The sequence below is a fragment of the Cololabis saira genome, chromosome 6, assembly GCF_033807715.1.
Source record: "Cololabis saira isolate AMF1-May2022 chromosome 6, fColSai1.1, whole genome shotgun sequence".
NCBI lineage: Eukaryota > Metazoa > Chordata > Actinopteri > Beloniformes > Belonidae > Cololabis > Cololabis saira.
The window spans coordinates 17755936-17782086 of NC_084592.1; the positions used below are offsets into that span (position 1 = coordinate 17755936).

General features: G+C 41.4%; 1 protein-coding gene across 1 annotated transcript in view; it reads left to right on the top strand.

Moving 5' to 3' along the window:
- The window catches only part of hs6st3b (heparan sulfate 6-O-sulfotransferase 3b), a 98153-nt gene that overhangs the window by 56441 nt on the left and 15561 nt on the right, over positions 1 to 26151 (top strand). The window lies entirely within an intron of this gene.

Sequence of the window (26151 nt, forward strand, 5' to 3'; positions counted from 1 at the left end):
CTATTCCACTCTTTTCTGATGGAGAAACACGGTCTCAGACTTTTGTGGACTGTTATTATGGTCAACAAATTATTTGGAAGAGCGTCATGAGAATGAGTACTGAAAGAACACTTTTCTGTTACTAGGACTGTGTTGCAAAGATTGATTCTCCGATTTTAAATCGATTCTCATATTAATTTTTTTTGTTTATGCCCAAAAAAGGAATATTTTGTTGGACACGAGAATAACTGGTGCCATGTTTTTGCCTTTAAATATGTTTAAAGGTATGAAAACATTAAAGTTTTCAGTTATAATTGCATAAATTGTCTATATTTCTTTGCTTTATATACTGTCTTGGGGTTACATTTGAATAAATATTAAAAACCAAATTCTCATAAATGGGGAAAAAATAAAAGTGATTTATTTTGTCCTCTGTTTGCTGCCCTGGATCTGTTTTATAATTTTGACCCACACGATGTTTCTGAAAGCAGTTCTATCAGCATTCTGGGAGCTGATTGGTCCTTACAGCATCATTAGCTGCCAATACTTGCTGTTGAATCTCAATATAATACTAGTATTAATATGTTGCATAACTACACAGTCATATAATTCATGCAACAGCTGAAAAAACAGTTTTATTAACAGTAACCCAAATCAATATAGGATCGAATCGGATCGCATCAAAGCGTGATAATCGATTCTGAATCTTAAGAATCAGAATCAAATCGATTCTTGATATTTGAATCGATCCCCAGCCCTATCTGTTACTCTATTTTGGTAGAAAAAACATGAAAATGTTCATTAGTCACATCACAGTTTCTTTTGCATAGAGGTTTGAAGCTCTTTGCTGACGCAGTTCAATTAAATCTGATTGCTGCTGACCACCCAATCTCTTACACAGTCATAAAATCAATGCCAGCTCCATTGTTCTTTATTAAATTTATTCATGTTATCTTATAAATGGCTCAAAAGGGAGGAGCAGAAACAGTTCTCAACACGACTGAAGTTATTGAATGAATTATCCAGAGATCACACCTGTCAGATGTGTGGATTTAAAGATTATTAACTCTGGGTGTGTGGAGTGCTGTTTGATGAATAGGAACTTCTCTGCAGTCGAGTTACAATGAACGAGGCATTTATTCTCCTATTTTCTCTCCACTGATGCCAACTAATCATATTAAATTGGAGATTTCTACATATCATCATTTCCAGACACACAATGGCCACAAACGACAGTCAATAAATATATGTATGCATTGCAAAACAGTCAGTAAAAGGTTTTGGTTTGGATTTGGGTTATTTTAACCACAACAGACCAGCAGATCCACCTGTCGAGCTTTTGCTGCACAAGAGACCCAAGATGCTTCAACTCCTCCACTTCAGGCACCACCTGACGCCCGGCTCTGAGAGGGCTTCCCTGACTAAGAACCGAGCTCTCAGATTAGTAGCTGCTGATCTCGACAGCAGACGTTTTCCAACAGCTTTTTGAAAGTGTAGATTTAATCTTTTTTTTTTTTGTCACGCCAAAAATCAGAAAAGGAGAATTTTGAGCAAATTTGGATGCAAACGCACGAGGATGGACGAGAGAAACTGCCAGTGAAAAATGAGAAACTGTCTGCATTTTGCTTGAGGAACCTTCACAGCGATCCGAGGACAAGGTGGCGCTGGAAGTGTTGCTCCCTGACATGTTTCTGCAGAGTCTGGCCAGGGGAACGCAGACCTTCACAGACGTATACTTCAGGGAGAAACTCCACTGTAGAATATAATGAGCGGACACAGTTGCCATGACGTTAATTCTTACCACTCTGTTGGAAATGCTAGTTTTTTTTTCAATCATTTGACCATGAAAATCTAATTTTCTGAGCAAGAGGTGTTTACATTTGCGTAAACGGATAGAGCTGCAGTTTGGAGAACTACATTATGAAGATCTACATAAACATGGACTTTTTTTATTAGAAATGTATCAGAACACTGATCAATTTTGCCAAAGGTATCATGACCTTGAGTTAGTGATCAGTCAGTATCTCAACGTCATAGGTGGGCATTTTACCCGAGGGGAGAACTGCAGAGGCTTCATTTCCGAGACCAGGTTTTTCGCATCAGTCTTTCATACGGCGCGTGTCGCCTGCGTACACGGCAACACCACATAACAGGTGGTGAATATGGATTTCCTCAAGCTGTAAATAATGCAAAGTTAATTTTGTGGAGTGTCAGAATAAAAATATGGATCTTCAAATTAGCATAATACTGCGGGTCCCCTTTAATATTTGACATTATCTTATGACTGCAGGCAACCAAAAGAAGTAGGAATTTATACAGAAATGTAGAGAAGTGAGCCCCTGTAGTCCAAGCCTGTTTTTTTCTCTCTTTTGGGTGACTCTCACTTTCTGGATTCTTGTCATAGGTGGTAGGTTTCCAGGCAACCCACGGAGACTGTGAAAATTCAAGACATAATGTGTTAATTAGTGAGTGTTGAGGTGATGATAGGAGTTCATTACCCTGTTTTTTTTTGACAGATCCCAGCTGTTTCCTCATCGCTAAGCTTTGGGCTACACTGAACTAGAGACGTAAACGTCTAAAACAAAAGTGCACAATCTGAGATCTGGACAGGTGGTTTTGTCAAATTCAATTGTATGTTGTTTTTAAAAAAAAATCTTTTAGCATTCCTTTGCCCTGACAGAAATGCCAGTGCTGCCCCTGGTTGCCTTTAAAGGAAACGCATCATGAAAACAATTGTCATCTGTGCTTGAGTTCATCAAGTGTCTGAAATCCACATCAAGTCAAAATACCTGAAAATGATTACCCTAATAATAGTAATAAGAGATACTAAACTGCTCAGACTTTCACAAATGATAAAATCACCAAACCAGAGTAGAATTATCCAGCCCCCCATCAAATATCTCCATCTATTCAATCATTCATTCATTCATTCATTCATTCATTCATTCATTCATTCATTCATTCATTCATTCATTCATTTATTCATTCAACAGTAAATGCTCATCGGCATGCAGAATGGACGGAACAAAGCTCTCCAAGTACTAGGCTTAATGTTTGAAAATTGTTGTTTCCAATCCCAAATTGGGATTCTTCTCAAATACTTGATAAGGAGGAACAATATTTAGTGAAAGTAAACAATGTAAGTAACAAGTCTTAATATCAGCATCAAAACACAGAGGGATGGACTTGAGTTGATCAAAACTATCCAGTTACAATAAGATTTTGAAAAAAATCACAACATATCTATGTTTTATCTGTATTAAAAAAAAAATTAAAGAAAAACAATATACGGTATATAGAGAGATTAATATTATTAATTAATTATTCATTAGTGCAGAATTATTTGGGTCTCCTGACATCATTAGTTGTATAAAGTTCTACATTTTTATTTTCTATTTATTTATTTTTTTTTATCCCTGATTTTTTTCCCCATTTTCATCACCCAGTGCTCTACAGTGACAGTGACAGTCCAGGGGCCTCATTTAAAATGGAGTGCGTAGGATTCATACTAAAAGTGCACGTACGCCCGAAAGCCGAAAATGGCGGGCGCAAAAAAAAATCCGGATCTATAAAACCGCGTGCACGCAGACTTCCACGCAATGTTCCCTTTATGAATCACAGTCCACCTGGAAATCTGCGCAGCTGAATCCGCCCCATATCCCGCCCTCAACACGCCCATAAATCCATATAGATGAGCCTACTGAGCATGCGCAGTGGCTTCCTGCAGCCTGTTAGGGATGAATGCGTCAGAATGAATGAACGTGTCGAGCCACCGTGCCACTGAATTTCGCTGAGATCTGAGATCTAGATGTTGTGGATGATGTGGAGAGAGGACAGTGAAACGAGATTATTTGGTGGTCACAGTAAAAGTAGAAAAAGTATATAAATAGTAGGCTATAAAATAAAGCGAGTGAGTGGCAGCACGTCGTTGCTGCCCGTTAGTGCCACGATCGCACAACGCAATTTCCACTGGGGGCAGGGGGGACATGTCCCCCCCACTTTTCAAAATGATGTATTTGTCCCCCCCACTTTTTACAGTTTAAAAACTAACGGTAGGCTCAGCAAATCATCAAGACACTCGGGACGGCGGCCCGGCAGCCCCCGCTCCCTCTCCTCCCTCCCGTCTCCCCTCAGAGCTGCTCTAGGCTGATTTATGGTTCCGCGTTACACCAACGCAGAGCCTACGGCGTAGGGTACGCGGCGACGCGCACCTACGCCGGACCCTGCGGCGTAGGCTCTGCGTTGGTGTGACGCAGAACCATAATTCCGGCTTAAAAGTAAACAACATGAGCGCACGTACCCGTGCATGACAGGCAGACACACACGGGGAGAAGGGACTATTTCTTTAATTTTTATTTTTTTTAAAAACTTTATCCTTATGAACGCAATTGTTATATAGTCCAACTTTCCTTATTTTAATCAGAACACTTTCTTTTTTCCTCTTCGGCGTGGAGTAGTGGGCTCGGAGCGGCAGTCACCCCCCCCCCCCCTTATTATACTTATTAAGAGTATGACATGAATCTGACTTCATTTCACCACCTCACAGCCCGCCTCGCCAGTTCCCCGTGTCTTAAGTAAATTATTACGGGAGGGTGAGGGTTGCCGTAGGGATACGCAGATTTTTCGGTTGGTTTTTTCTTTTTAGATCCGAGGCTTTGCGTAGATGGTGGCTTCCGCAACTTTCAGGCGCTTTTTCTGCGCAAGCAAGCTTTTTAGATGAGGCCCCTGGGCATTGCTTTCCTCTACCAACCCCGGGAGGGCCCTGCACTTAGCTCAGGTCTCCTCCTTAACCTGAGGAGTGAGCAGGCAATTTTCACCAGACAGGGTGGGGTTTCTCTGGGCGGACATAGCACGTGGAAGGATCACGTTATTCCGGCCGGATCCTCCCCACCCCATCTGGCGCCCTGGTTGGCCAGAGGGGGCATGTATAGCCCAGGACTGCTGCATGTTTTTGTGAGGGTAACTCACATTAGCTACCCAAGGGAACACGGGGAGAACATGTAAACTCCACACAGAAAGGCCCTTTCGCCAACCCCACCCAGGGTGTGGGCACTGAAGTCATGGGGGAACTAACACGCACTTCAGCGCCCACAGCGTCCCCGGCGGGAATCGAACCCAGGACCTTCTTGCTGTGAGACGGCTGCACTACCATTTTCTATTTAGAGTAAGGAAACTATCAACATCACTGTTTATGAATTTCAAATGTGTGTTGTTGTTTTTTTTCTTACATTGTCTCTTTAAACATGTCATTGTTTGAATTTAACTGATCAACCGTGATGGACTGTGACCGGGTTGAGCTCCGCCTCTCGCCCTCCAACGACTGACTAACGCGGCGCCATCGTGACCTTGAATAGGATTAAAGCGGGTATGGAGAATGAATACATGCAGATGAAATTCTCTGATATACTAACTCCCTTTCCACTCTGCATTAGATTATGAGTAATTTATTGTATATCAGCAGTTTTTAGAATGTACTTGTTGGTAGATCGCAGAAGACCAAAGACCAGTTGAATTGTATCAGGGTGTGTAGCACAGCTCAGTGCTGTTTTCCCGCAGATGAGAATTTATGCCGTGATTTAGTTCAGATTAAATAGCTTCCTCCCTCCAGGACTACCTACATTTTTCAGCCGATTTATCCAGTGCATTATATTCATTTAAAAAGTCCAACATCAACAATCATAACTTCTACATTACCATCAGAGCTCGCTAACCTGTTTATCTCGCTTCGTAGTACGCCCCACCGGTGGAAGCTCTCACACTACAGTAGGTACCGTGTGCATTAATTAGTGTCAGTATTTATTTTTGTATGGCAGCTTGAAGCTGTAGGACAGGTGTCAAAGAACAGACTCCCTGCAGAGGCGAGGGAAGCAGGGAAGTTGTGTGGTTTACTGAAACCCCTCAAAAATGAGTTTGGAAGGAAAAGTTGGACTGTCTCTGTGTAACGTTGTGTAAACGTATTAAAAAACTCCATATATCTAACATCTCTACCTCAGTTACTTTATTGTTGTACTGTATGTTGCTTTTCTTTCCCCCAAACAAACAGCCTAAACACCAGAAATTAGCAGCGTTAATAACAGAAACAGTTTTCATTTATGAGACTTTTCTGGAGCGTATTTCTATGCTGCTCTGAAAATACCAATATGCTAATATACTGTATGGTTTGTCATCTTTAATCACTTATCTTTGTATATCTTTAACTAAATGTACTGTATTTAAATATGTAATCTCAAGCTTAATGGTTTGGCAAGCCAAAATGATCGTGTTTGTGTGTGCAAAACTCAGTTTTGGCTCCACGCTTCTGTCTCAGAAGTGCCACGCCTGTATTTAAGTCATGAAACAAAGCAGTAAATCCGAAAAATATCTCATCTTCCTATTGATTCATGTCCTTTACGTTCTAAAGCACATACAGTACGAAGACCTCTGCATACCCCCAGCGAGCCCTTTGCTGTGCAAATGATTTGACGCAGCAGATCTGCACCTTCAGTCAGTCGTCATCTGTCATAAGTGAGAGACAGACAGTCAAAGTTTCTGAGTGACAAGTGGGGGTGAAGGGGGTCACTTTTATAAGAGAATACAAAATTCTGAAGCAATCTTTTATTTGTTTTAATGTATGATAATACTGAAAGTTAAATTCAAAACTTACGGTAAAACACACTAAAGACTTGCTGATTTATATTCTTCCAATTTATATTCTTTTTTTTTTTTTTTTTCTAATATTTTTTATCCCGGTTTTTTTCCCACCCCGTGCTCCTACCTACTGACAGTCCTGGGCATTGCCATCCTCTACCAACCCCGGGAGTTCCTGCACTGAGCTCAGGTCTCCTCCTTAACCTGAGGAGTGAGCAGGCCGCATCTTTTCACCAGACAGGGTGGGGCTTCTCCGGCCGAACGTAGCGCGTGGAAGGATCACGTTATTCCGGCCGGATCCTCCCCACCCCATCTGGCGCCCCGGTTGGCCAGAGGGGGCATGTATAGCCCAGGACTGTGTGCATGTTTTTGTGAGGGTAGCTCACATTAGCTACCCAAGGGAACTACCCAAGAGAACATACAAACTCCACACAGAAAGATCCTTTCGCCAACCCCACCCAGGGTGTGGGCACTGAAGTCATGGGGGAACTAACACGCACTTCAGCGCCCACAGCGTCCCCCGGCGGGAATCGAACCCAGGACCTTCTTGCTGTGAGACCGCTGCACTACCAGCTGCGCCACCGTGCCCTGCCAATTTATATTCTTACAAGTTGATGAAGAGACATAGGAGATACTCTTTAATTTACTATTTATACAATAGTAATGAAACATTTCAATAAATTGTGCCACTTAAATACATGATGTTTATACTTAAATTATGAGAGTATTGTGATTAACAGGTTTCACGCACAGTTGCATTTGAATAAATGCCTTTTTAATGAAACAAACACACATATAATACAGTACATATATATACACACACATATATATATATATATATATATACACACACATATATATATATATATATATATATATATACACACACATATATATATATATATATATATATATATATACACACACATATATATATATATACACACACATATATATATATATACACACACATATATATATACACACACATATACATATATACAGAGAGAGAGAGAGAGAGAGAGAGAGAGAGAGAGAGAGAGAATGCAGGAGAATGCATTTAAAGACAATTTGTATCTGTTCTCAATTTTCAATTTTACATATTGTGTGATTGGTGGACATACAAGAAAAGAGATCCATGTATCATTTCAACCGTTGCAACGCTGAAGCTGACTTCTCATTCACTCCCAAGCAGATGTATCGTACCTTGTTAGTATCATCCAAATTGCACTAAACAATATCATTTTTTCATGCATTTGGTCACCAAGTAAGTGGAGTGAACAGAAAAGTCAGGGGGTCACCAGAGTCGTTCAAATGTGCGTTCTTAAGTCCGTAAGTAATTGTTGAGTTGACGAGAAATTGTGTCAAGAGACCATAACGATGAGCTAACACGTAGCACTTCCACGGGTTTTTGTGGACGCCTGATATTAATAATGATATTAATAATTACCAACTGTTCTGCTTTTTGATAGCCCACCCACATTCCACAATGGCCGTAAAAACCATCCCTGCCATCGCTGCAGTCTGTTTTGGCACAATTAATGCATACATTGAGGGACTGTGGGGATAAAATACCGTTGTTTGCATGCGCGTGTGTGCATGCACGTGAAGGTGGAGGGTCTCATAAGGCTCATGCAAAGCTCTCAGTGTCTTTAGCTTTGCTTTATTTGATGTGACACATATGCTGGTTCCCACTGCCAGCCTGTGTACTTGTGTCTCTCCTCTGGCTGTATCATTAATTCAGAACGCATGTGAGTACACGCCTTGTCTCCTCCTCTGCTGTCTCTTGGAAAGATCTTTTGAAAGGGAGATGAAAAGAAGAGCATAATTAGACAGGAGGACTTCCACTATCATGGTAATTGAGCAGCGCTGTCGTATTACACTGTCTAATTGGTCTCGGATTACGGAAAAACAGGACAGCAAGGAATCACTTGTCAACGATTTCCTGCCTAACCTATACTGTACTTTCCATCCCCTTGTGTCCTTGCCTGTTAATATGTTCTGTTCTTCTACGCAAAACACACCAGTTGGTATTTTAGCTATAGCATATAAAAAGACAAAAGCATAAACACTATTTAACAGCAACTTACATCGCTGTTGGTAATCTGACAGACACAGGTGGCCATCCAGGTGCCACCCCAGGAGTTGGAATGGGATGACGGATCTCAGGTGCATTTTAAGATTATTCAAATGTCAAGAATGTCTTGATTGTCTAGAGTGCAGCAGTTCATTTTACAGCCAGCAAAAAAAAAAAAAAAAAAAAATTATTCCAACAACAAGAACAGACAGGACAAGACAACAAAGTCCCGACTGTCAGGTCATTCCGATGGTTTAACGCTAAGCCTACAACCTTGCCACACACTTTAACAAAAGCCATTCATCTACGGAGCATTTTTCTCATTCAAAGTTCGTCTTATAATTGAAGTTTTATCTGTGGTACATATTCTATAACCTGAATAGTGGTGAGGCAAGGTTATACCTTTTTGTGAATCAGAAACCTTTTTACATGCAGATCATGTAGTGACCTCGCTTAAGCTGAATTTTAGGATTGGTATCTTCTGTCTCAACATAGTGAAATAGTTCTGTCAGCTTTTATGCCTTAAGATTGTTAACGGTCTGTTTAAATACAAAATATTTAGAGCAATGCTTTTTATTGCTTAATGGGTTCAACTATGTTATGGTAGTAGCAGCTGACATAGCCACTACAGCTGATTTTGATTTGACAGAGGGTTAAACTAGTTCAAATTAAACACATTGAGGCTTACTTAGTATAAATGGATGAATAAAACCTAAAAGCTCAGATAAAGTTGTTGCCACGATTAGGGTTCAATTACTGAGACTTAATGGTGTTGTGGCTCTGCTTCTTAAATCGGTATCTACCTGAACAAATGGCGGCACATATTTCGGGGCCAACTGAAACAGGCTCAAGGTTTCTGGCTGCTTGAAAGTTCGGTTATCTTGATTCCCCAGAATCTCATATAACCAGTACTCGAGTTGAGGAGGGATGAAATAAAACGGTCAAAATCATCCCCCCTGTAAAACTGCCATCCCCCCTTTCCATCCCTTATGTCATTTCATCAATGAATGTGGTTTTACTGCTATTTCAACATTCAGAGACATCACCAGAAAAATAACTTATTTGACAATTTTCACATGAAATAAGTAGGAAAATCTGCCAATGGGACAAGATTTATCTTCTTATTACAAGCAAAAAAATCTTGTTCCACTGGCAGATTTTTCTACTTGAAACAGGTAAAAATTGTTGTTTTATCCAGTGATGAGTCTTGTTTTAAGTGAATTGGGATTTTTTTACTAAAATGAGACATTTTAACTAGAAATGAGACAAATATTCTTGTTAAGATTTTGAGTTTTTGCAGTGATCCATTTTACTTATCCTGTGAAGGACAGAGTCATATTGATAAGTTCAGAAAAGTGTTTTTTATTGTTGTGTTTTGATGTATTTGATGTAAGCCCAGTGGATATTTAAAGCTTACAGAAGGCTGCATTTAACTGCTGCTATGTCATTCCTGCAGTATTTCTGCAGGTGTTTTGGTCAGTGCTAGTATTTGTAATATATTATATTATGTGTAATTATCTGTTCCCATATGATAAAATCCACCATCCCCCCTGATTTTTTTTTACAAGTCGAGTACTGGATATAACAGACAATAAGCCAAGTAAAAGGGTATCTGTTAGGTGCTTGCCATGGAAAACAGTGTCCAAAGTCAAACAATTAAGTCTGGCGGTATTTCTCAGGGAAAAAAGGTAAAGCAGCGTGCTACAAAAGCACAGACAGGAGCAGTCGGATGACAACAAAAAGTGTTTTGCCAGTGAAGGATAACCAAAAGGTGCAGTCACCAATTTAATAAAGAAACTAAACCGGGAGCAGACAAATAACAGACCAAGCAACAATATTCTAACTCTTGGGTTTAGGCTGAAGTGGAAATATGAAAAGTTGCACTTCACCGACTGACCGCAGGGGTGATGGCCCCAAAAGTGAGTCGATCAATCTCCAACTCTGCGGTCTCTACAGCGGGGGTTGGGAACTGTGGTCCTTAAGGGCCGTCGTCCTGCATGTTTTAGCTGTCTCCTTGCACCAACACAGCTAATCTTCATTAATAGTCATCAGCAGCTCCACATCAAGGTCTGTACAAGCCTGTAAATGACACTTCTATTAGCGTGTGTTGAAGCAGGGAAACATCTAAAAGGCAGGAGAGCAGCCCTGAAGGACCAAGGTTCCCCACCTCTGCTCTCCAGTATTGATCACCTGAAGTGGCGGCAGCCTCAGCTAACTTTGATTGACATTAGGGCTGTTCGATTAATCGATTTTAAATCGTAATCGCGATTAGGTAATTAGAACAATGTTAAAATGTGAAAATCGTAAAATCGATTTTTAAAAAAAAAAAAAATAAATAAATAATTTTTTTTTTTTTTTTTAACCTTGTCTGCACACATATTAATGATTGATACCATATTAATGATTGATGGAAATACCTCTCAATACCTGCAAACAAGTGCCCCATCGGAGAGGCTCTTTAGTGTAGGAGGGGGCGTTGTAACATGCCACCGGGCATCCCTCAAGCCAGATGCGGTAGACCGGCTCGTGTTCCTTGCAAAAAACTTGCAAATGTGAAAAGCAAATGTAATGACTGACATTACACACCTCTACCTCCTTCATGGGTTGCATTATTATTTAGCATGCAAAGACCCAGTTTAGTTTAATTAGAAAATGTCTTGTTTTATTTAATTGGAAATATAACTTACTGTATGTTTGCAAGTGCTGATTTGCTGATTTTTTTTTTCAGAGATAAAACTTTATATTTTATTATATTTTTTAAAACTTTTTTTCAACTTATTTTACAGAGTTTTGCACTTTTTTCATTCATTTTTGGTTTAATAAGAGCAAAGTTTGCACTTAAAGCCCAATGGGGCAAATGTTCAATAAAAAAACAGCATATTTGAAATCATTTCTTTGCCTTTTGTCAATTCACAAAATAATCGTAATCGTAATCGAAAATCGAGATTTTATTTTTGGGCAAAATCGAACAGCCCTAATTGACATGGTAATAATAATTATGAGATACTTCATTAATCCTCTGGGAGAAATTCTGGACGCTGCTTTTAACCCATCATTAGTTACAGTCAGACTGTATAAAACAATGGATGAAGCATGTGGTCATGTGACTCATTAGTTCCTGAAGGCCGGTTTTAAAATCCCAGCAAGCTGATGGGAACACGCCTGCCCCACGTCAATCAAAATGAGCTTTGCTCCCAGCTCCTTCAGCCGAACCCCACCGAAATACCTGCTGACATTTACAGCGGGATATACCGTTTAAAATCCTGAATTGATGGCAAAATCAAAAATGACTGTCACGTTTAGTCAATGCTGCGTTAATACAAACGAACGGTTGTTTCGTGCAGAGAGGTAACATGACAATCACGGATGAGGAAGGGATAACGCCTAGTGATTGGCTGAGCTGACTGCTGCTCAATCGTATTAGAAATCAATGTAATGCTTAATATAAACTCTCCTGGCATGGTACAAAAAACATTCATCCCCCTCAGCAGTCATGGATGTGAACTCAAATGACTGAGATCAAAACAGTTTTGTAAATATGTTCATGTCTGCTCTAAAGTTGGACATTTTAACATAGTCAATGGAGATTGACTGGCGTTTGAAGCCAGATTCTAGTATTACAGACTGGGAACTGCAACAAATGGTTGTTACTTGGTCACAATAGGAGCAGTGAGCTGCCATTTTTCCGTCGCCGGGGGAACAGGTGGGCGTCTTCAGCCATCTTTCTGGGCCTGTTCGTTCCACCCATCTGCAACATGGCACTGCACAGGCGGACAAAGAGACTTGTAGTATTCGTACAGTCTGCAGCAGACCACCGAAAAAAAGGCAGGGCAATATAGAGACATGGGCTGATGAGACACAGGTGCCAACAATCAATCAAGACAACTATCAGAACAGGTGAAGTCACACCTAAACCAACACACCAGGAATACGATTTTCAAAATAAGACAGGAACTAAAGCAACTGCTAAAAACACACACGCACGCACACGCACACACACACACACACACACACACACACACACACACACACACACACACACACACACACACACACACACACACACACACACAGATAACAACAATCAGATAAAGTTGAGCTAAAACTTAACTGAAGAAAGGAGTCTTAATGAGGGCAGCATTAAAAAGGACCAGTCTAGAATAAAAAACCTGAACAAAAACAAAAAAAGGCCCTAAAACCACAACATCAAAGCAACAGAAACAACACAAAACAGAAGTCATAATGCAACACAGGACAACCCAGACCAACTAAAACCCTACATCTTGACACATCCCGTCCTTATGGCATCATTCTCTCTCGTGTTCAGCATGTAATAAATAAGGAGAGATGTGTCTTATCTCAGAAAGTAAAAAGAGTAACAATAAAAGAAGTCCAGGCAAGCAACCGATGAAAAATATATTTCTCAGTTAAACATCTTAATTTCCTATTCCCCCTACTGCTGCCAGCATTACTTCTGTAAGTATGATGTAGAGTAAATTAATGGAGTCGCTTTGAATCTTACTCATTAAGGCTGTTTGTCTTCGTCTGATTGTAGATTTAGATTTGCATATTTAATTTAAAAAGGGTAACTTTTTGGATTGGAGCTCTTGATGTTAAGACTTTAAGTATTGTGCAGCACGTTTTGTTACCCTGTAAAGTTTTAGGGATTGTTTAACACTGGTTCTGCTTTAGCATCAGTGAAAACACAAACAACATCATCATTTCAGAGGTAATCAACTCTTTTTTCTGAACTGGGGTTCTGTGTTTTAAAGGTTCTGCAGGACATTTGACAAGACACCAGTCGCTTGACGCCTCCCTCGGCAGAAGGCAACAAGCAGAGCTGCAAAGAATGTTAAAAAAGTTTAATAAAGAAGGAGTTCAGAGAACACTGGTACAAAAAAACGAAGCATAAATAAAAGAAAATTGGAAGTTAATATTGTCCCACTTTTATTTATGTGCTGTTTATTCTCTACATGACAAGCAAAATGAAATGAATTTCTCCGTTCTGTGATAATGGCAACGGAGCAGCACATTTTCTAAGATATGTTCCATTACATGCATTATTAGCAGTGTAAGATGTCATTAAAAAATGAGAGATTAAAGCATATTTATGCATTTTGTGCACCACCAGCTGAATGGCAACGCAGCTCATGCAGTTTGTCTCTGCTGTGGTTCAACAGCTTTGCGTGTAATGTCTAACGCTGCTGACAAGCTTTATTGTTCCCGCAGAATGAGGCTCCGGGCTTAACACACCTCGCTAACTCGTTACTATTCAAATATTTGGCTTCAAATATGGAACTTCTTCACCACTTTTGTATGAAAGATTAGAATTTCAATGTGACATTCAAAGCAATCTCACGTTGCCTGAAGCAGAGCTGTGAAAAAAAAAAGCTTCAAAGGTCTGATAGACTCACTTCTGTCAAACGCCACGCCTCACGCGGATTTTTTTCCCCCCTGATGTTGGTTCATAGACACAAAAGTATTTAAGCACGTTTTTATTTTCTTACATATGGACTCAAATTTAACAAGGCCTGATGTTACATTTCCAGTTATTTTTCCGCTTAAATAGCGTTTAAGGGTCAAAAATAGTGCACATGAGTCATAAAATCCTTTAAACAGTCGACTTTTCCCTCCCATCCTTTGTCTCTGTATGAAAGAATAAAACATTTTCTTTTGGAGGGCATTTCTCCCCCGCCATGTATCTGCCAGTCCTTGTACAAGTGCACACATGCACACCATGTCAAGTGCCAGCAATGCCAGCTTCCTGACAAGTAAATGAAAGGTCCCATCGTTCTTCTCGTTTCTTCCCAGGTGACACCCACTGTCCCCATTCTGTCACCATCAAAGAGCTGCGCAAGATGCAGAGAACCTCAAAAACGGTCCATTATGGGCTGCCGGGGGGAGTGCAGACACCATTAAGGAATGGTATCGGTTGCAAATAATGCATGTCTCCAGTCTCATTCTCATCTGGTGCGGGGGAAGCGGGACAGCGCAGAGATACATATGCACTGCAGAGACCTTGCTTTGTGAATAACGCCCTCGTGCTCTCAGACCAAGGACATCTGCTCGCCAGAGAGACGGCAAAGGCGGGAGCTTGTCATATAATTCCACCCGAAAGCCATTTAACAACTGCACGAACAACTGAGACACGACTACATTATTGATGTCGGAGTCACGGCACCTTTGTCTGTTCCTGATTGTTTCGGCATACTGTGGCCGTCTCTGCTGTTTGTAGGACGCGCAATATCGCAGCTCATAAATTGAACCGACAGACGAGAGTCCTCATCAGTCAGCGTTACCTTACCCCACCGCGATGTCAAACTTTTCATGACTGCAGATGTCAGCGGCTACAGGGATGCAGGAAATCAAGTAATTTCCCTCTGATTGTTTTACTTCATTGTGCTTGTTGCCACTTTTTTTCTTTTACTTCGCAAAAGGCTAAACACGTAATGCTCTAACATCATTTATAAAAGTACCAATTAAGGTGGATTTATAATCAAATTAAGCTGTTAATGCTTTTGCTTGTTACCTGTGAAAAATATCATGTCCAGAAAATTGCTTAAAAAGCTCAAAGTTATCTCTCTATAACAGATTTTTCTAAGGGAAGTAATATGCCACTTTGTGATTAATTAAGATTACAATCACACGCAAGTTAAACTTGTTGATCTTTCTCGCTGTTGAACAACAAATAATTACAAAGCACATCTAAGAACATTAACATTTAGCCTCTTGAGCCTTTCCCTGGCACAATGCATACTTTCATTATGTCGTTCAAACTGAAATAAAAGTGAACAAGAGTGGACCATACTAGCCCTCACACTTCTACTTGTGCCACAATCTTAAGATGTCATCTCAAAAGTCGAAAGCTTCAATCTTTTAATGCGAGGTGCCATTAAGTTCTGGGGCGTTTATGTTTTTTTAATGAGAGAGCTAAATTGCCTTCATACGCGGTGATTTTTGTGCAAATGAAAGCCTCCACAGACTATGAATGTCAAACAGACGACTAAATGTTCCTTGGAACATTGGCGGCCGCAGACATTAGGATTCACACTGACGACCGTGTGATGAAGCCGAGCAGAACTCTCTACTGGAAAGCGTTTCAAATGTAATGAACAAAATGCAAATGGGTATAAGGGAGGGGGGGGGTGACACAAAAATAAATAAATCACAAAAATCTACATGTCTCCATCCTTTTGATCAAAAAATGTCTAGACACCCGCATCCTGCAGGAGACGAGTCCCTCGCGGTGCACGCTGCATCTCCGAGATCACAGCCAGATTTGTGACAGTTCAGCACAGGACAGGATGTCATTTATTTAATACTTGGTATATTTTCTAAGAGCAGAAGTTCCAGAAACACCTCCCATGCTGTGGCTTCTTCTCTTTACACTTTTGACAGCTGCATCGGCACCAACGTTAAAAACACCTCATCGCACTCATCGCGCTAAACGTTCTCACCTTTCTGGAAATGGTTAATTATATTATTCACTGGAGACAAACCTGTGAGTGGCATGAGCAAGATTCTCTTCATTTTGTCTTAAATTTACTGCTAAAGTCATCTCAGGACATTTTAGAAAGAAAGTAAACAAGTTCACTACAGGGCCAATTAAATGCAGCTCACTTCAATCCTGTTATAATCTGGTTATATTCCAACTAAGTCAAGTTAATTCTAATTTTATTCATATAATTCAGTTTCTTGCGAGAAAGCCCGGCTCAGGAAGCCAAGAGATGGTGCTGAATCCAAAATTTGATTCATTACGTACAGAGCAGGCAGGCGGGTGAGTTCATCAGGGTAAACCTGGATGCTGTTGACATTTGTGCAGTTTGTTTTAATATCATATGCGGAGACCTTTTGAGAGAGCACATAAAGGGGATGTTTCAATGAGCAGATGTGACTTTTGGGAGGTCACATCCTTCCTCCTTTATGACGGCGGTCTCGGGCTCTGAAGTTGAGTGTTTTCTGTGATCTTTGTCCAGCCCTCTGATGACCGTGTGTTATTGATCTTTTACCCACTTCTGGTGTAGATGCTTCGCTGTGGCTACAATGAAGAAGTCTGTTTTCTTTTATGTCGTTTAGGAAACTTTCTAACTGAATGAAATAAGTGAGACATTTCTATGTGGCAAATATGAACCGACTGGTTTAAAGGTGGTAAAACATCCATGTTTTTGTTCTGTTTATAAAGTTTTGCCAAGTCCTGAATATCCAAAAATCCAACGTACACCTTAATATTCCAATATAATTATGTTAATGTGAACACTGGGATGACTGCTTTCCCTTTTTTGTGCACGAGTGACTTTCATTTGACAGTGGCAAGACATGAAAGCGAGCCGATAGAAGGATATATAACGGTGGACCTTGACTAGAAAGCATCCTGGCTGCGTTGAAGAACTTAAACCTCCGAACATGCTGCATCCAGTCAATCAGCTGAGTTGGTTCACTTTTGTGAGCCTCGAGTCTTCTCTTCATTTCAGTTATAACCTCTGCAGTAAAAAAGTATTGAAGGGGACAGACGGAGGTTTTAGGGAAGTTTCACCTCTACAAACCCGTCTCAACAGCTGTCAAATAGTTACACTGAAAATAACTAGCGTTTTAGGATTGTTATCACATCAGGGGTCCGTTTCACAAAGCAGGTTCAACAAACTCTGAGTCTAATCCTGAACTCTTAGTTGATCTACTCTGAGATCGGAAACTCTGAGTTTTCGGTTCCAGAACAGCGGATTTGAGGTAATTTACTCAACTCTAAGTAGTTTCACCGGGAGTTAAGCGCGAGCGTGAGGGAAATAAAAAGCCATCATCAGTAGAGCGCTGATACAAGGATTCACCATGGCAACCGGCGACACAAAAGAGCGACATACTTTTTATTTTTTTAATTTTATATCTTGAAATGTCCCAGCGTCCCTGACGACAGTGGTCGCTATCAATCTCGTTTTTAGTGCGCTCTGCAGTGTTACTAAGCAGACAACCACGCAATAAAAAAAGAAAGAATGCAAGTGATGGGTCCAGAAGATATTAACGAGGCTGTTCGCCACTGATGGATTAATTATGCAAGTTCATCTCAAAGTAAGATATAAATCCTCTTATACATCTGTTTAAGGGAAATATTTGACTTTTTTTTTTTACTCTCCCTCTCCTTTTTGCATTTGGACTTTAACTGTTTGAAGTTAAACTGGGATGTCCCTGTGATATTGTTGCACTGACATAGTGAATAAAGTGAACGAGTTAAATTGCGTTGGTCAGATAAGCTTTTTCTGCTCTCTAACTCTGCCGCATGCTGTCCTTGGTGCAGAAAACGGATGTGTATTGCGTAAAGACCCATTGGCTGAATTGACGCCACTGAGGGAGGAGACAGAGAGAAACTCCAGGTTCATTGATATAAACCTGGTCCCGACCAGGTTAGTTTCAGAGCGTCTGTTACTACGGTAACTGACCGAGAGCTTAAGTTACCTCTCTTTGTGAAACGGGCTAGAGTTACTCCTCTTTCTCTGGTTTGAGTTACCTCCCTTTGTGAAACGGAAAACTCAAAGTTTCCCTCATTTCAGGGTTAACAGACTCAGAGTTTTCACTAAACCTGCTTTGTGAAACGGACCCCAGGGCGACTGACCAAAGTTACCACGAATTCAGGTTTGAATCATTATGTTTTCTGTCAAGATGAAGAAAATGATGGGGGTTAAAGGCTCCACCCTTTAATAAAATGGCATATACTGGAAATTTACACTATCCTAATTAACATCTTTGTCAGAATCGTTGGTTTTAGGACGTGATAATTGATGTCACTCAACTGTGGATATGTGAACACTGTGACCCAGTCTTCTGAGTCCAGTAATTCTGGTCAGACATGGATCTCCATACGTGACTGTCTTCACTGAAACCCCTCTTCATCACCTCCTTTTCACCTTCATCACTAGTTGAGATGACATGATTCATCCCGACTGCTTTGCTTCAACCGCCACAGCTAAAGTTGTTTAGCAGAGTGGAGTTTTAGAAACAGCTTCATTTAAAAAACTGCCATGGTAATTATTAAATAGCTCGAACGCGCTCAAGTCTTTCTTTTCACATATAATTTAAATGAGGAGAAATCGCTTCAGCAACAGAAACAAACAGCTAATTTGCCGCTGCTCTTTAACTCCAGCGAGGTTTCCTTTGTTCATTTACACCACAACTGCAATGGTAATAATCATTTTACGCAGTTCAAACCAGGGAAAATAGATGTCATTTTTTTCACAGTTTGACAAAACATTTGTAAAGGTGAGCCCGAAGTGAGATTTTTAGATGTTCTCCATCTAAAAAAGATTAGCATCAAAGTCTGACATCATTTGTCCTTGGCTGTACAGCCGGCAGATTTGACAAAATACAATAAAAGACAGCTGTCTCTGTTAGATTGCATTAAAGGTTATTTCTTTTGTTGGGAAGCTGTAAATTCAAACTTCCTCTGATACTGTGATGTGATTATCTTTTGTTCCCCGACACGAAGACACAGCACCACCTCTGAATACACATTTAGATGGGGGCGTACGACTTGTTCAAACTATCAAAAGCCTGTTTTTGTAGAAACCTTTTGTTTGACACCACTTTTAGATGTTCTTTATTCATTTCTAATTTATACTAAACAATCTGTCCTACTGTACTCAGGAACTCCACATAGCAAAGGGAACAAAGCAGCCTTTCCAGGATTTCCCAGGTTTTATGTATTTCTTTTTTTTGTTTTTGCCATAAAATTCTGCAGGTGAGTCACATTTGTTATCCAGTAAATGTCTTCACTGTAAATCAAAATGTGTTTACGACTTCAGCAGTCTGTCATTTGTTCCTCATCCAAGTTTCTGCTTGGAGCAAAGCTTTTGAAAACTCTTTAGTGTAGTTACTACTATAATTGAAGACACGCTGAGTGAGGAGCGCTCACAGGGTATCATTGTTAGTGTGTGAACACTGGGGTCATCTCTCTGAGATCTGAGGCAGTCTGGCTGAGGGCAATGCCACCGGCATACATAAATTTCCTCTGAGGCTGCTGCTGACTGCTGAAAGCCGACATGATCTTTGATCAGATGTGCTGCTCAGATCAAGTCAAAGCCATGGGGACATGTCCGGCTTCCTGTTTGGACTTGTTACCCGTGTGTTCAACATTCAACACCAACTCCTGAGAAGCATAATTGCGGCGCTATCCTTATTTATACTTCTGATATGTCTAAATATTTAACATAGATATCAACAAACCAACAAACACAAAGACAGATTGTCACTGTGGATGAAGTGAGTGTGCAGCCTTTCCTGCCATCTTTGACATGCATAAAAAACACTGCAATGCTGCAATATTTTTTGTAGAGGTGTCAAATTAGTACGGAGCCCCTAAAGGGACACAGATTTTTTTTTTATATAATGATTTTTACGCGCGCGCGTAAAGGTTTCACGCACACAAGTTGTTTACGTGAGCACGTTAAACGCACTAAATGCACTCACTAAAAAGTTTCACGCGCTCTCGCAAAACTTATAAGTGAGCGCCTAAAAGTTGTTCTACGTGAGCGCGTAAAAACAAGCACATGGGAGTATTGCTGGAACAGGAGACCCTCCAGTTGCGCCCTGCTCTGTTTATGAATGGAAATGACATTACAGGATTCAGCTGAGCTATATTTTAACCTGGGACTCCATTATAAGGATATTACCACTTTGCTTGCAAGTAAACAACTTTACGTGCGCGCGTAAAACTCATTATAAAAAAAAAATACGTGTCCCTTTAGGGGCTCCGTAAATTAGCGCGTTAATTGCGATTATTTAATTTCAGGCATATTTAGCGTGTTATGTTTTTTAATTGCTCAATCTATTTTTTAATCTCTAACTTTACTTTTTCTGTTTGCGAGTTGCCTTTATTATGAAATCTGGAAGTGGACATTGCTTGGCTGTCCCTACGTTTGGGCTTGTTTAGCATACGCTGGGTGAGTAGCGGAGAAGATAAGTGAAAATGGAGGAGCATGTGTAAGTTGTCGGTGCAGTGAATGGGGAATTTACATTTATAAAACGCTGTGTTTCAGTTCTGTCTTGACTTCCCTGGTTCCCATCTGCCCTGATTGTCTGCACCTGTGTCTCGTCAACCTTTCTGTGTATATCTTGTCTTGTCTTTCCCTTGGTCCCTGCTGGTCCGTACTGTTTCCTCCCTCCGTGTGTCCTGTCATGGTTTTGGATTTTTTGCGCTTGTGTTTTTGTCAATCCTGCTCTGCAGTGCTTTTGGTTTGATTTTGGCCTAATAAATCCCTTTTTTCGGAACTTCTGCCTCTGCGTCTCTCCTGCGCTTGGTTCCTAATCAACCACTTTGTGACATCGAGTTTAGCCTCCCACATAAACGCAAAGCACCCAGTCATGAGCGCAGCCAAGATTAGCAGCAAAGATGTTAGCAACTTATCAAGCCACAGCAATGTTCTTCTCCAAACTAAACTCGAGGAGAGCACCTTGCGCATGCGCACGTCTGCGACAGAAAGGTTTGCGAATGTTCTTGCCAAGTGGATGTAAATGGCTAGGGCTGCACCTGTTCAAGTCTGTTAAATAAATAAATGACTTATAAAGCCACTTTTTTCTTGTTATATCATTCTTTTGATCTGCCGCAATAATGTAATGAATTTAAAGGAAAACACCTCAAGTTGAGGGCTATTCTCAGCAATTTTTAGGTGATATTAAAAAAGAGATTAATTAGATTAATTAATTACAGATCTTAATTAATTATTCTCTCCATGTTTTTAATCGCTTGACAGCACAAATTTTTTGTATCATGCGCTTCCTCCAGTGCACTAGATGCCGCTGTTTTTCCAGAGGTGAAAAGTTATCAGTGCTGCCGGTCCGTCTGTGTTCCTCTTGGTCCGAATTTCTTTCTGGTTTGTGCGTTATCCAGGCTACTTTTTTACAGCTTTTGGAGCGGAGGCTTTTTTAAGTTTTTCTTTGGAATCCTGTATGTTAATAGCCTTACAGTCTAGACGTATGACGGGCAAATTTGCTTTGCAGGTTAAGTTTAGCTACCATCAGTTGGAGCTCATTAACTCTGCCAAAAGTTTCGGGGAGCCAGTCAAATCAGTCAATCTTTGTAGAGCGGGTCTGTGGGCGGGCTTTACACGATGACGACAGAGTGGCAACGTAATCTGGATGTAAACAGTGTAGATGGTTGTACTTGAGGATTAACAGCCATTTGAATCAGCTTTGGCATCGACGGTTAAAGATTCAGACATTTTCTTCGAAACAAAACAAAATTAAACAGAAGACGGCACACAAATAATTCTCTTCCAAGGTAGAACTATCTGCTGTTTTTGCCAAAAGTCCTACGGCAAAAGTTTAATCGATTGTCCTGCACAACACATTCCTGTTTCCTCTCTGAATGCATCACCTTGTTTGCTACTCTTATTGGGCTAAATGTGTCTGAAGACAGCTTGATAAGTACCCGTTGGTGCCGCCCCTTGGATCGGGAGGCCCTATGAATCATTTTCCGACCCTACATCTGGAAAGATGTAGAATCTGATCTATCAGGCAATTATGTTAAGTTTTATTGTTGAATTAAAAGAGTTGTTTTCAACTCCTAATCCCAAAAGATCTCCTGCATTTGGATTTTCTCCTCATCTCAGGCCCCGTTTACACGTAGCAAAAACGGAGGCGTTTTCATGCGTTTTGGCCATTCGTTTACACGAAAACGCCGCTCAAAGCCCCCAAAAACGATCATTTCTGAAAACTCCGGCCAAAGTGGAGATTTTCAAAAACTCAGTTTTCACGTTTGCGTCTAAACAGAGGAAAACGGAGGAAAACGGAGGAAAACGGAGGAAAACGGAGATTTAAGCTTCAGAACGTCACATTATGCACCAGAAACGTCACCAGCGTCATGTGTGTTATATTCTAAAGTCACACTTAAAAGTAACTCCACTTCTCTGTCACTCCAAACGAAAGACTCGTTCCGTCTTGGAAGTAAAGCCTGAATTATGGTCCCGCGTTAAATTGACGCAGAGCCTACGGCGTAAGGTACGCGGCGATGCGCGCCATACGGTGTGCGTCGCCGCGTACCTTACGCCGTAGGCTCTGCGTTGGTGTAACGCGGAACAATAAATCAGCCTGGAAGTTACACGTGTCATTTGTTGATGTTTTTTCCAGGATTCTGATTGGCTGGCATGACGTTAACAGCGTTTTCATTCTTTCTCAATGACAGAGTAATTAAGCTGATGCTTATTAAACTTTTTAGAAAAGAAACTGACTGGCCTGTCCACCCCCCCACTGTCAGCCTGCAACAATACTGCACCTGCCCCAACATGACTCGCATCGACCTGCAACTTGAATTGTTGATCCATGCGAGGAGCTGCCAATACTGGGGCAGAGCACAACAAGATTTTGGCATTTTGAAACGCATGCTGACACCGGGAGGACCAGACAAACTTCACATTGTCCTTAAGAAGATCAGTTAGAGGAGAGACAACAGATGAGAAATTTTTACAGAAACTTCTATAATACCCAATCATCCCCAGGAACCTCATGAGTTCCTTTTTCGTAGTGGGAGCTGGATAATTCTCAATAGCAATGACTTTTGCGTGCACAGGACGGACCTCCCCCTGGCCGACCACACGACCAAGGTACGTGACCGTAGCACGAGCAAATTCACATTTAGCAAGATTGACTGTTAACCGTGCATCAGCCAAACGCTGAAAGAGAGAGTGAATGCGGGCAATGTGGCTCTGCCAGGTGTCACTATAGACGACAACATCATCTAAATAGACAGCCACGCCCTCGAGGCCACCAACAACCCTATTCATAAGGCGTTGAAATGTCGCTGGTGCATTTCGCAAACCAAACGGCATGACTTTATATGAATAGAGACCGGATGGAGTGATAAAGGATGCCACCTCACGAGCTCTCTTTGACAATGGGACCTGCCAGTATCCTTTTAACAAATCAAATTTGCTGACAAATTTTGCAGATCCAACCTCATCTATACAGTCATCCATTCTAGGCAATGGAAATGCATCTGGTTTTGTCACATTATTAACTTTCCTAAAGTCTGTACAGAACCGAAATGATCCGTCAGGCTTTGGAACTAGAATGCATGGTGATGCCCAGCCAGATGATGATGGCTCTGCAATGTCATTCTCCAGCATATACCGGACCTCTGCATCCAACACCCGGCGTTTGTCAGCAGAGACACGATAAAAACGCTGTAGAATGGGTTTTGAATCAATCAATTCAATGTCATGCTCGATGAGATGTGTTTGAGACGGTGTATTACCAAATAAACCTGGAAAATTAGCAATTAAATCAGCCAACTCTGACCGTTGAGGCCTGGGGAGATGACCCAAAAGGTTGTCTAAACTATTCAGAGTCTCAGTGTTTTTCAACCGGCCATACACCAAGGTCTCGTCAAATGTGTTGGTATCCCCGCTCTCAGCCACCGACCGAAAGGTAGGACCAACACCGGCTGCCAAACACACAGGTAAAACCTCGCCCGAGTCCCGACCATAATAAGGTTTTAACAGGTTTACATGACACAGTTGAGTAGCTTTACGACGGTTGGGAGTTGAAATGACATAATTTTCATCTGAAATTTTCTCCACAACAGTGTGTGGACCTGAAAATTTAGCTTGAAAAGGAGAAGTTACAATAGGCAAAAGAGCCAACACCTGATCGCCTGGACTGAACTCCCTGCGTTCAGCCCTTCGATCATAGGATCGTTTCATTTTAACTTGAGCTTTAGCAAGATTTTCTCTGGCCAAAGTACCAGCTACATACAAGCGTTGCCTGAACCCATTGACATAGTCAATTAGATTTTTAGGTGGGTCAGGGGGTGTAAAGTTGTCGTGAAGCTGTGCAAGTGGACCACGAACTAAATGGCCAAAAACTAACTGATTAGGACTAAATCCAGTACTTTCTTGCACCACCTCACGAGCAGCCAGCAGTAACCAGGGCAAGCCCTCCTCCCAGTCTTTGCCCAACTCTGTACAATATGCCCTTAACAATGATTTCAGGGTCTGGTGGAAGCGCTCTAGCGCCCCCTGACTTTCAGCATGGTACGCTGAGGATTGAGAGTGTTTCACCTGTAGTTGCTTCAGAACCTGAGCAAAATGATGGGAGGAGAAGTTGGAACCAAGGTCACTCTGGAGAACCCGTGGAATTCCAAATATGGAGATGAACTGGGAGAGTGCCTTAATCACAGCCCTAGTAGTTATTGAACGTAGAGGATAAGCAGCTGGATATCTGGTCGCCTGGCACATCACAGTTAATAGGTACTTGGCACCTGACCTAGAAGGAGGAAGAGGGCCAACACAATCTATTATGATGTGCTCAAATGGCTGTCCTATAGCAGGTATGGGGTAATGGAGCAGGCTTAATGACCTGATTTGGCTTACCAGTCATTTGACATGTGTGGCATGTTTTAATGTATGCAGCAACATCTTTCTTTAACCTAGGCCAAAAGAAATACTGCAAAATGTGGTGGTAAGTTTTCTTAACCCCCAAATGCCCCGACTGGTCATGAGAGAGTTTCAGAACTAAATCTCTGTATTTAGCTGGAATTACCACCTGGAAAACTGGTTCCCCTGCCCCAAGTTCCCCACAAGGCACCCACTTCCTCACTAGCAACCCATTATCCAAAAAATACCCATTTGCGCTATCCTGCACTTCACTACCTGTCAGAACTCCCTCAAAGAGACCTCTGATGGACGGATCAACCTGCTGCTCTGCAATAAGTTCTGCCTGGGACACAGAAATAGGCACGTCAGACAAAGAAAAAACACTTTCAAGATTTTCATTCTTTTCATCTCCAATTTCACGAGACCTGGCACGTGTCACTGCCGCTGCCGCAAATACCTGCGGAAAGTCTCGCTCATTCTCATCTGGCTCACTGTTCACAATAGGATCAGGACTTACTAATGGTGATGGCAGCACTTTTGACCACACCCGACCACCCGCATGCATGTTTCCCAGGAGAACATCGACACCAGCCATCGGGAACGCCCTGCGCAATGCCACCTCCACCTCACCATGGACAAGTCCAGAATCAAGTTCAATTCTGTGTGTAGGAGAAGAGATTATGGACATACCCATACCACGGCTCAACATGGCATCTCCGGTCGCTGACTTACTCGAGAATGGAAGAACAGACTCAAGGACATATGTGCCCAGCGCCGCTGTGTCTCGCAGAATTGTCACGGGCACCTTTTCTTTGGACCCGACCAGAGAGACAAAGCCCCTCTCAACAAATGGTTGATACGCCTCATCTACACCGCCGAAACTCCTCTCGCTCTCATGTAGAGAACCTACCAACCTGACATCTGCCACAACAGGCGCCACAAACGCTGCCGACTTCACATGCATGTTCTTCCTTTTGAGTGAGTAACAGTCTGCCTTAATATGGCCCTTTTTGCCACAGTAATGACATGTTTTGTCACCGTCACGGGCAGCCCGACTTTTCTCATCCTCCATTTTAACCAACGGGGTGAAAGGTGCACTGCTATCGTGACCTGGTG